Source organism: Triticum urartu, chromosome 6, assembly GCF_003073215.2.
Source record: "Triticum urartu cultivar G1812 chromosome 6, Tu2.1, whole genome shotgun sequence".
NCBI lineage: Eukaryota > Viridiplantae > Streptophyta > Magnoliopsida > Poales > Poaceae > Triticum > Triticum urartu.
The window spans coordinates 203,033,728-203,044,523 of record NC_053027.1 but is presented as its reverse complement, the minus strand read 5'-3'; positions in this window follow the sequence as shown (position 1 = coordinate 203,044,523).

The following is a 10,796-nucleotide window of genomic DNA, read 5'->3' as shown; positions in this document are numbered from 1 at the left end:
TTTGAGTCTGACTCAATTTTAGACCTTGCAACACAGGTAAGAACCCTTTCTTAGACTGGTCCATTTTGAACTTCTTCATAACTTTGTCAAGGAATGTGCTTTTTGAAAGTCCTATTAAGCGTCTTGATCTATCCCTATAGATTTTGACGCCCAATATATAAGCAACTTCACCAAGGTCTTTCATTGAAAATTCTTATGCAAGTATCCTTTTATGCTATCCAGAAATTCTATATCATTTACGATCAGCAATATGTCATACACATATAATATCAGAAATGCTAAAGAGCTCTCACTCACTTTCTTGTAAATACAGGCTTCACCATAAGTCTGCATAAAACCATATGCTTTGATCACATCATCAAAGCGTATATTCTAACTCCGAGCTGCTTGCACCAGTCCATACATGGATCGTTGGAGCTTGCACACTTTGTTAGCACCTTTAGGATTGACAAAACCTTCTGGTTGTGTCATATACAATTCTTCTTTAAGAAATCCATTAAGGAATGCAGTTTTGACGTCCATTTGCCAGATTTCATAATCATAAAATCCCGCAATTGCTAACATGATATGGACAGACTTAAGCATCGCTACGGGTGAAAAAGTCTCATCATAGTCAACCCCTTGAACTTGTCGAAAACCTTTTGCGACAAGTTGATCTTTGTAGATAGTGACATTACCATTAGCGTCCGTCTTCTTCTTGAGATTCCATTTATTCTCAATGGCTTGCCGATCATCGGGCAAGTCCACCAAAGTCCACACTTTGTTCTCATACATGGATCCTATCTCAGATTTCATGGCCTCAAGCCATTTATCGCAATCTGGGCTCATCATAGTGATGACCCACAAGTATAGGGGATCTATCGTAGTCCTTTTGATAAGTAAGAATGTCGAACCCAATGAGGAGCAGAAGGAAATGACAAGCGGTTTTCAGCAAAGTATTCTCTGCAAGCACTGAAATTATCGGTAACAGATAGTTGTGTGATAAGATAAATCGTAACGGGTAACAAGTAATAAAAGTAAACAAGGTGCTGCAAGGTGGCCCAATCCTTTTTGTAGCAAAGAACAAGCCTGTACGAACTATTATATAAAGCAAAGCACTCCTGACGACACATGGGAATTGTTGTCAAGTTAGTTTCCATCATGCTCATATGATTCTCGTTCGTTGCTTTGATAATTTGATATGTGGGTGGACCGGTGCTTGGGTGCTGCCCTTCCTTGGACAAGCCTCCCACTTGTTATTAACCCCTCTCGCAAGCATCCGCAACTATGAAAGAAGAATTAAGGTAAACCTAACCATATCATGAAACATATGGATCTAAATCAGCACCTTACGAAGAAATGGATAAACTAGGGTTTAAGATTCTGTCACTCTAGCAACCCATCATCTACTTATTACTTCCCAATGCCTTCCCCTGGGCCCAATGATGGTGAAGTTTCATGTAGTCGACGTTCACATAACACCACTAGAGGAGAGACAACATACATCTCATCAAAATATCGAACGAATACCAAATTCACATGATTACTTATAATAAGACTTCTCCCATGTCCTCAGGAACAAACGTAACTACTCACAGAGCATATTTATGATCAAGATCAGAGGAGTATTAATTATCATTAAGGATCTGAATATATAAACTTCCACCGGATAAACCAACTAGCATCAATTACAAGGAGTAATCAACACTACTAGCAACCCACAGGTACCACTCTGAGGTATTGAGACAGAGATCGAATACAAGAGATGATCTAGGGTTTGGGAGGAGATGGTGCTGTTGTAGATGTTGATGGAGATTGACCCCCTCTCAATGAGAGGATCGTTGGTGATGACGATGGCGATGATTTCCCCCTCCCGAAGGGATGTTTTCCCGGCAGAACAGCTCCGCCGGAGCCCTAGATTGGTTCTGCCCAGGTTTCGCCTCGAGACGGCGGCACTTCATCCCGAAAGCTTCCTTTTGATTTTTTCAGGTCAAACCACACCATATGGCATAAGATGGGCGTCAGAGGCCTGCCAGGGCCCCACAAGGATAGGGGGCGCACCCAGGGGATATGGCGTGCCCTCCACCCTTGTGGTTGGTTGGTGGCCCCCTCTGGTATTTTCTTGGCCCAATATTTTTAATATATTACAAAAACATTCTCCGTGAAGTTTCAGGACTTTTGGAGTTGTGTAGAATAGATCTCTAATATTTGCTCCTTTTCCAGTCTAGAATTTCGGCTGCCGGCATTCTCCCTCTACATGTAAACCTTATAAAATAAGAGAGAAAAGGCATAAGTATTGTTATGTAATGTGTAATAACAACCCATAATGCAATAAATATTAACATAAAATCCTGATGCAAAATGGACGTATCAACCCCCCCCCAAGCTTAGACCTCGCTTGTCCTCAAGCGAAAGCCGAAATTGAAAAATATGTCCACATGTTTATAGATAGAGGTGTCGATAAAATAAAATACGGACATGAGGGCATCATGATCATCTTTAGAATAGCAACATATATTGTCATATAACTTCTTATGCTAAAGTAAAAATTTGTTCACAAGATAGAGTATGAATCAGAAATTTCATTGAAAACTAACAAACTATTATCTCGGTCATTGGAGCAACTGCAATTTATCATAACATCGGAAAGAGTCGATATAAGAGCTTTTCAGCCAGCCCGCATACTCAACTATCATTTAATCTTTCACAATTGCTAACACTCACCCGATACATATGGGTTAAAAGTTTCAATCGGACACAGAAAAAGATAGGGGCTTATAGTTTCGCCTCCCAACTTTTTACCTCAAGGGTAATGTCAACAATAATTGAAGTAAATATGCCCTAGAGGCAATAATAAAGTTGTTGTTTATATTTCCTTATATCATGATAAATGTTTATTATTCATGCTAGAATTGTATTAACCAAAAACTTAGTACATGTGTGAATATATAGACAAACAGAGTGTCCCTAATATGCCTCTACTTGAGTAGCTCGTTAATCAAAGATGGTTAAGTTTCCTAACCATAGACATGAGTTGTCATTTGATTAATGGGATCACATCATTAGAGAATGATGTGATGGACAAGACCCATCCGTTAGCTTAGCATAACGATCGTTTAGTTTTATTGCTATTGCTTTCTTCATGACTTATACATATTCCTCTGACTATGAGATTATGCAACTCCCGAATACCGGAGGAACACCTTGTGTGCTATCAAACGTCAGAATGTAACTGGGTGATTATAAATATGCTCTACAGGTGTCTCTGAAGGTGTTTGTTGAGTTGGCATAGATCGAGATTAGGATTTGTCACTCCGAGTATCGGAGAGGTATCTCTGGGCCCTCTCGGTAATGTATGATACGTCTCCAACGTATCAATAATTTATGAAGTATTCATGCTGTTATTTTATCATTCTTGGATGCTTTACAACCATTTCATAGCAACTTTATATCATTTTTTGGGACTAACCTATTGATCCAGTGCCCAGTGCCAGTTGCTGTTTTTTGCTTGCTTTTTACATCACAAAAAATCAATATTAAACGGAGTCCAAACACTGCGAAACTTTTTGGAGATTTTTTTGGAGTAGAAGGAACCCAATGGGACACAGCTGCACTAGGGGGGTACCCCGAGGGGGGCACAACCCACCAGGGCCCGCTAGGGCCCCCTGGCGCACCAAGGTGGGTTGTGCCCACCTCGGTGGCCTCCCGCACCCCCTCTTTGCACTATAAATTCCCAAATATTCCGAAACCCTTCGGGGTTAACCTAGATTAGAAGTTCCGCAGCCGCAGGGCTCCGTAGCCACCGAAAACCAATCTAGACCCGTTCCGGCACCCTGCCGGAGGGGGGAATCATCTCCGGTGGCCATCTTCATCATCTCGGCGACCACCACGATGAGGAGGGAGTAATCCACCCTCGGGGCTGAGGGTTTGTACCAGTAGCTGTGTGATTAATATCTCTCTCTCTCGTGATCTATATCATGGGCTTTGTTAATATAGTCGGATCATATGATGTTTCTCCCCTCTATACTCTTATTGTGATGAATTGAATCTTTACCCTTTGAAGTTTTGTCATGTCAGACAGAATGTTCAGATTTGAGAACACATGATGTATGTCTTGCGGTATGAATACTTGAGGTGACAATGGGGTATCTTGCTGATTCACTTGATATACGTTATGGCACTCAGCTTGTGGATTCCCGCGGTGATATTGGGGCAATCTATGCATAGGGGTTGATGCACATTTTTATTATCTTTTCTTCAATAGAAACTTTGGGGTCTCTTTGTAGTTCTAGGTGTGGATTGAGTATTATGAATATGAATATGCTTTGGTGTTATTCTAGTACGAACTGTAGGATAGGTCGAATGGAAAAAATAGATTTATGTTATTTTAGTACGAACTCTTGAATAGATCGATCGGAAATAATAGCTTTGAGGTGGTTTCATACCCTACAAGTAATTCCTATCTTTTGTTCTCCGCTAATAGGAACTCGGGAGTGATTCTTCATTACACTTTGAGGGATAATCATATCATCCAACTATGTTAGCATTGTTGGGAGATTGCAGTAGTGAAAGTACAGACCCTAGGCCTTGTTTTTAAGTATTGCAATACCGTTTTGTGCCTGTTTACTACTTGCTACCTTGCTTTTTTTTATTTATTCAGATTATTAAAATATATTTCTACCACCCATATTACACTTTTATCACCATCTCTTCGCTGAACTAGTGCACCTATACAATTTGCCATTTTCTTGGGTGTGTTGGGGCACAAGAGATTTCTTGTATTTGGTTGCAGGGTCGTTTGAGAGAGACTATCTTCATCCTACACCTCTCACGGATTGATAAACCTTAAGTCATCCACTTGAGGGAAAATTGCTATTGTCCTACAAAACTCTGCGCTTGGAGGCCCAACACGTGTCTACAAGAATAAAGTTGCGTAGTAGACATCAAGCTCTTTTCTAGCGCCGTTGTCGGGGAGGTGAGTGCTTGAAGGTATATCTTTAGATCTTGCAATAGAATCTTTTAGTTTCTTATTTTTATCATTACTTTGGTCTATAAAAGAAAACTACATAAAAATGGAATTTAGGTTGCATCATATTATTCATCATCTTTATAATATCTTTCTTGAAAATGATGGTTCGGAAAATTGTGCTCAATTGTTAGAAGAAGAAGCCAATAAAATGCTTGGCACAAAATATTTGAATGATGAGCATGATTTCAATGTTGTTAGTGTGGATTCTTTGAATATCCAAAATGCTAATGATGATTGCACAAGTCATGAGAAAAATGTTTCTTATAAGCATGTCACTTTTTGCAGAGTGAATTGGGAGTGCAATTGCGCACCAAAAATGGAAGATAGATTTAAGAAGCATAAATATTTAGAAACAAGAAATTTGCAAGAGAGGCTAGATGATTGTGCTTAAAGATTTAATTTCTTTTGCCATCCTTGTGAACTTTGCAATGAACATGGTCATTTAAAAATCCAATGGAAATTCTTTCATGATCAAATAGTGTCCAAAATTTGTGATAACTTGATTACCGTTGAGCATCACAAAGATCTTAGTCTTCTTTTGGGGTATGAAGAAATGAAACGTATAACTAAGGGTATTCCAAAATTTAATCTTGAGAGATTTCTTGATTTTGATCTAGAAGAAATTTATATGTTTTGTGCGGTAAATTGCGTTGAGAATCCTTATATTGCCAAATACCTAAAGACAATAGAACAAATAGAATATGAAGAGAGTACTAATGAAAGGGAAAATGTTTCCCATTACCCTCCTAGTGTTTACTATGATGAATCAGGTAACGAGGAGGAGCTTCCTATCCAATCAATCTCTTCAACAAGAAGCTTGAAAGAATCAATTAAACCCACACATGATGTGGTGAAGAAGAAGAAAAGAAGAAAGAGTAGAGGTAAAAAGGTATCTCTCCCAAATAATGTTGCTCCTATCACCATTGTGCCTCATAAAAGTGAATCAAATATGTTGATGGAGGATGATGATATTGATGTTGATTTTGTTATGCCTATTGCTTGTTGTGATGATTATGATTGGGAAGACAATGATATCCCTTATGATCTTGAAAATATTTTTAGCACTTGCTTGGAAGAATATGATAATAATGTTTGCTATACTATTGGTGCCATTAATGCTATTGATAAGAATGATTGTGATGATATGCAAAACCACAAGCTTGGGGATGCTATGTTTGATTAGTATGATATGTTTGAAGATTTATTTGATGGCAATAATGCTTGTCCTAAGCTTGGGTATTCTTTGATTAATGAATATGATCCTTTGATTCCTTCTACTTTCGATAAGAAAATTTATTATGATGATAGCATGCCTCCTATTTATGATGATTACATTGATGAAAGTGGGTTTGGAGGAGTGTCAACTCTAGTTAGTAGTGATCCCACTATTTTGGAGGGTGTTGAATCTTATTACAATATTGATGAAAGTGGATTTGGAGAGGTCATGACTTTATTTAGTGATACATCCACTATTTTGGAAGAGGTTTCAATTGACTATGACAATGAAGTTGCTATCTATGATGATTATTATGATGACATGTATGTCATAAGGAGTAATAAATCTTCTATGCTTGTGCATCATGAAAAGACTGATGTATGTGATAGCTATATTGTTGAATCCATTCATGATGTTTCTGAAAATTATTATGTGGAAGGAACTTATGCGCTTACATATCTCAATAATATCAAGTTTCTTCTCTATGTGTTGATTGTTTTGAAGTTGCACTTGTTTTGCCTTCCTATGCTAGTTGATTCTTGTTCCCATAAGTTGTTTGCTCACAAATCACTATGCATAGGAACTTGGTTAGCCCTAAACGTTCTAGTCATATGCTTCATGATGCTCTCTTCATATTTCAATTCTTATCTTTTATGCGAGCATCATTGGAATCATCATGCCTAGCTAAAAGGCATTAAAGAAAAGCGCTTGTTGGCAGACAACCCAACACTTTTACCTACTGTTTTTGTGTGTTCACATGCTTATTCTACTGTACTAATCATGTCTTATCGCTTTTGTTTCAATAAAGTGCCAAGTAAAGCCTTTAGGATCTTGTTCGGTGATAGTTGATTTGATCTTGCTGAAAAATAGAAACTTTTGTGCTCAGGAAAACAATTCTCATTTTTAACAGAAGCGTGATAAAATGCTGATTCTTTTTGGAGAAGATTAGTAGACAAATTGCTCGTGTTATCCTAATTTTTCATAATTGTTGGAGTAGCAGAAGTATGGTTTGAGTACAGATTACTACACACTGTTCTGTTTTTGACAGATTATGTTTTCAATGCATAGTTTGCTTGTTTTCTAGTTTCTATGGATTATATCGCTCAATATAAATTTTAGAAATGATATGCTATAGTAGGCATTGTGTGAGAACAATTATAAATCTTGTCTTTGGCAGTACCAAAAGTGGAATGGTTTGCTCTTTATCATACTAACCTATCTCACAAAGTTCCGTTAAGTTGTGTGTGATTGAAGTTTTCAAGTTTTGGGTGAGATATCGATATGAGGAGAATAAAGACTGATAAGACCCTAAGATTGGGGATGCCCAAGGCACCCCAAGGAAATATACAAGGAAGATCCAAGCAACTAAGCTTGGGGATGCCCTGGAAGGCATCCCCTCTTTCGTCTCCAACATTATCGGTAACCTCACTTGGAGCTATGTTTTCATTCGTCACATGATATGTGTTTTGCTTGGAGCATCATTTTATTTTGTTAGGATTTTCTTTCTGTTATTTATAATAATTTTTTACATCTTTTATTTCGGCATTGATAGCCTTTGCCATGCTTATTTTGCAAGTATACATGTTGCTGTTTCAAAACAGAAAGTTTACCGCTGTTGCAAAAATTCCCTAGAAAAGTTAATATGTGATAAAATTTTGAAACATTTTGCAAAACGAGCTCTGATAAAATTTCTACAGTGTGGTAAATTTTCATAACATTGGGAGTTAGGGAAGTATTAATACTCTTGCATTCTTTACAGAATGTACTGTTTTGGCAGATTGCTGTTATGTTTGCATTGTTTGCATATGTTTGCTTGTTTAATGATCTTATTAGAGGATAGGAATATTAAATATGCACAGGCATTTAGTATGAAATGTTGAATAATAATTTTAGTGATTTTCTACAGTAGAGAATGATAAGGTTTTTGCATTGGTTTATACTAACTTATCTCACGAGTTCTTGTTGAGTTTTGTCTGGATCAAGCTTTGGAGATTTAGGAAAACCGTGATATGAGAGGAATTAAGGAGAAACAATAGCTCAAGCCTGGGGAGTCCCAAGGCACCCCAAAATAATATTTCAAGAAGTCTCAAGCATCTAAGCTTCGGGATGCCCCGGTAGGCATCCCACCTTTCTTCTTCAACAATTATCGGTTAGTACCGGTTGAGCCTAAGTTTTTGCTACCCCACATGAGTTGTGCTATTGTTGGAATGTCATTTTATTTTGTTTTGCTTGCTGTTTTAATAAGGTACTTAGATATGAAAGTTTTTAAATAAAATAGAGTCCTCAAATAGTTTCTAGGAAGGCTAAGTAAGTGGCATTCACACCCCGTCAACGAAACTCTTTCCTATGTCATTTACTCTTGTGCTTCACTTATATCCTATGAGTAAATTGTTGAATAAATTGAATGCCATGAAGTTGAAATCATATCATGCCTAGTGGAAGCTTCACATTGGGTTTAGAAAGAAATCTTTTGAGTCTTGACAATCACAATATTAGTCATACAAGCAATTCACGAATAATTAGTATAAGGAAGAGAACTTTCACATATAAATACACTATCATGGAAATATTTTGTGATTGTGAGCCCCCATCAAAATATTATATGCCAAAATTTTGATGTTGGATGTAACGCCCTCGATGCGGCTATATCTCCTGCGTGTCGAAGCACGACTTAGAGGCATAACCGCATTGAAAGCAATGTCGCAAGTAAGGTAATCTTCACAACAACCCATGTAAATAGATAAAAGGGGAAAAGGTACATAGTTGGCTTACACTCGCCACGTCACACAAATACATGAATAACATTACAATCGTCCGATACACTCATGGTCCGACTACGGTACCAAAATAAAAGATCAACCCCAACATGCGACACGGTCCCCGATCGCCCCCAACTGGGCACCACTACTGATCATCTGGGAAAGACACATAGTAACGGCGAGAGTCTTCATCGAACTCCCACTTGAGCTCAAGCGCATCATCTGGAACGGTATCATCGGTCCCTGCATCTGGTTTTTGAAGTAAACTATGAGTCACGGGGACTCAGCAATCTCGCACCCTCACGATCAAGACTATTTAAGCTTATAGGTAAGGCAAGGTAATATGTGGAGCCGCAGCAAGCGACTAGCATATATTGTGGCTATCCTGTTCGCAAAAGAGAGCGAGAAGAGAAGGCAAAGCACGAACGAATAACTATGATCAAGAAGTGATCCTAGAACAACCTATGTCAAGCATTACTCCAACACCGTGTTCACTTCCCGGACTCCGCCGAGAAGAGACCATCACGGTTACACACGCGGTTGATTCATTTTAATTAAATTAAGTTTCATGTTATCTACAACCGGACATTAACAAATTCCCATTTGCCCATAACTGCGGGCACGGCTTTCGAAAGTTCAAATACCTGCAGGGGAGTCCCAACTTAGCCCATCAAAAGCTCTCACGGTCAATGAAGGATATTCCTTCTCCCGAGACATTCCGATCAGACTCGGCATCCCGGTTTTACAAGACATCCTCGACAATGGTAAAACAAGTCCAGCAACACCGCCCGAATGTGCCGACAAATCCCGATAGGAGCTGCACATATCTCGTTCTCAGGGCACACTCGGATAAGCAATCCATACAACTAAAACCAGCCCTCGAGTTTCCCCGAGGTGGCGCTGCAAGGGGCTCTAGTTTGGACCAACACTCAGAGGAGCACTGGCCCGGTGGGTTTAAATAAAGATGACCCTCGGGCTCCGGAAACCCAAGGGAAAAGAGGCTAGGTGGAAAATGGTAAAACCAAGGTTGGGCATTGCTGGAGGAGTTTTATTCAAGGCGAACTGTCAAGGGGTTCCCATTATAATCCAACCGCGTAAGGAACGCAAAATCCGGGAACATAACACCGATATGACGGAAACTAGGGCGGCAAGAGTGGAACAAAACACTAGGCAAAAGGCCGAGCCTTCCACCCTTTACCAAGTATATAGATGCATTAAGATAACAAGATAATATGGTAATATCCCAACAATAAACAATGGTCCAACAAGGAACGATCTCCAATCTTCACCTGCAACTAGCAACGCTATAAGAGGGGCTGAGCAAAGCGATAACATAGCCAATCAACGGTTTGCTAGGACATGGTGGATTAGAGGTTTGACATGGAAATTTGGGAGGCATGATAAGCAAGTGGTAGGCATCGTAGCATAGGCATAGCAAAAGAGCGAGAATCTAGCAAGCAAAGATAGAAGTGATTTCGAGGGTATGATCATCTTGCCTGCAAATTTGTCAGAGTTGACTTGATCCTCGTAAGCAAACTCAACGGGCTCCTCGTTCACGAACTCGTCTCCCGGCTCTACCCAATCAAGACAAACAAGCAAAAGGAACACAATCAACCATGTGCAATGCTCAAACAACATGATGCAAACATGGTATGCTATGTGGGATGCGATATGTGATGCATCTGCAAGATTTGACAAGGAATGATTGAACCTGGCCTCAACTTGGAAATCCAAGAGTGCCATTGGAAAGGTGAGGTGATTTCGGTTGAAATCGATAAAAAGATCACCGGAATCGGATGCACGGTTTGGAAAT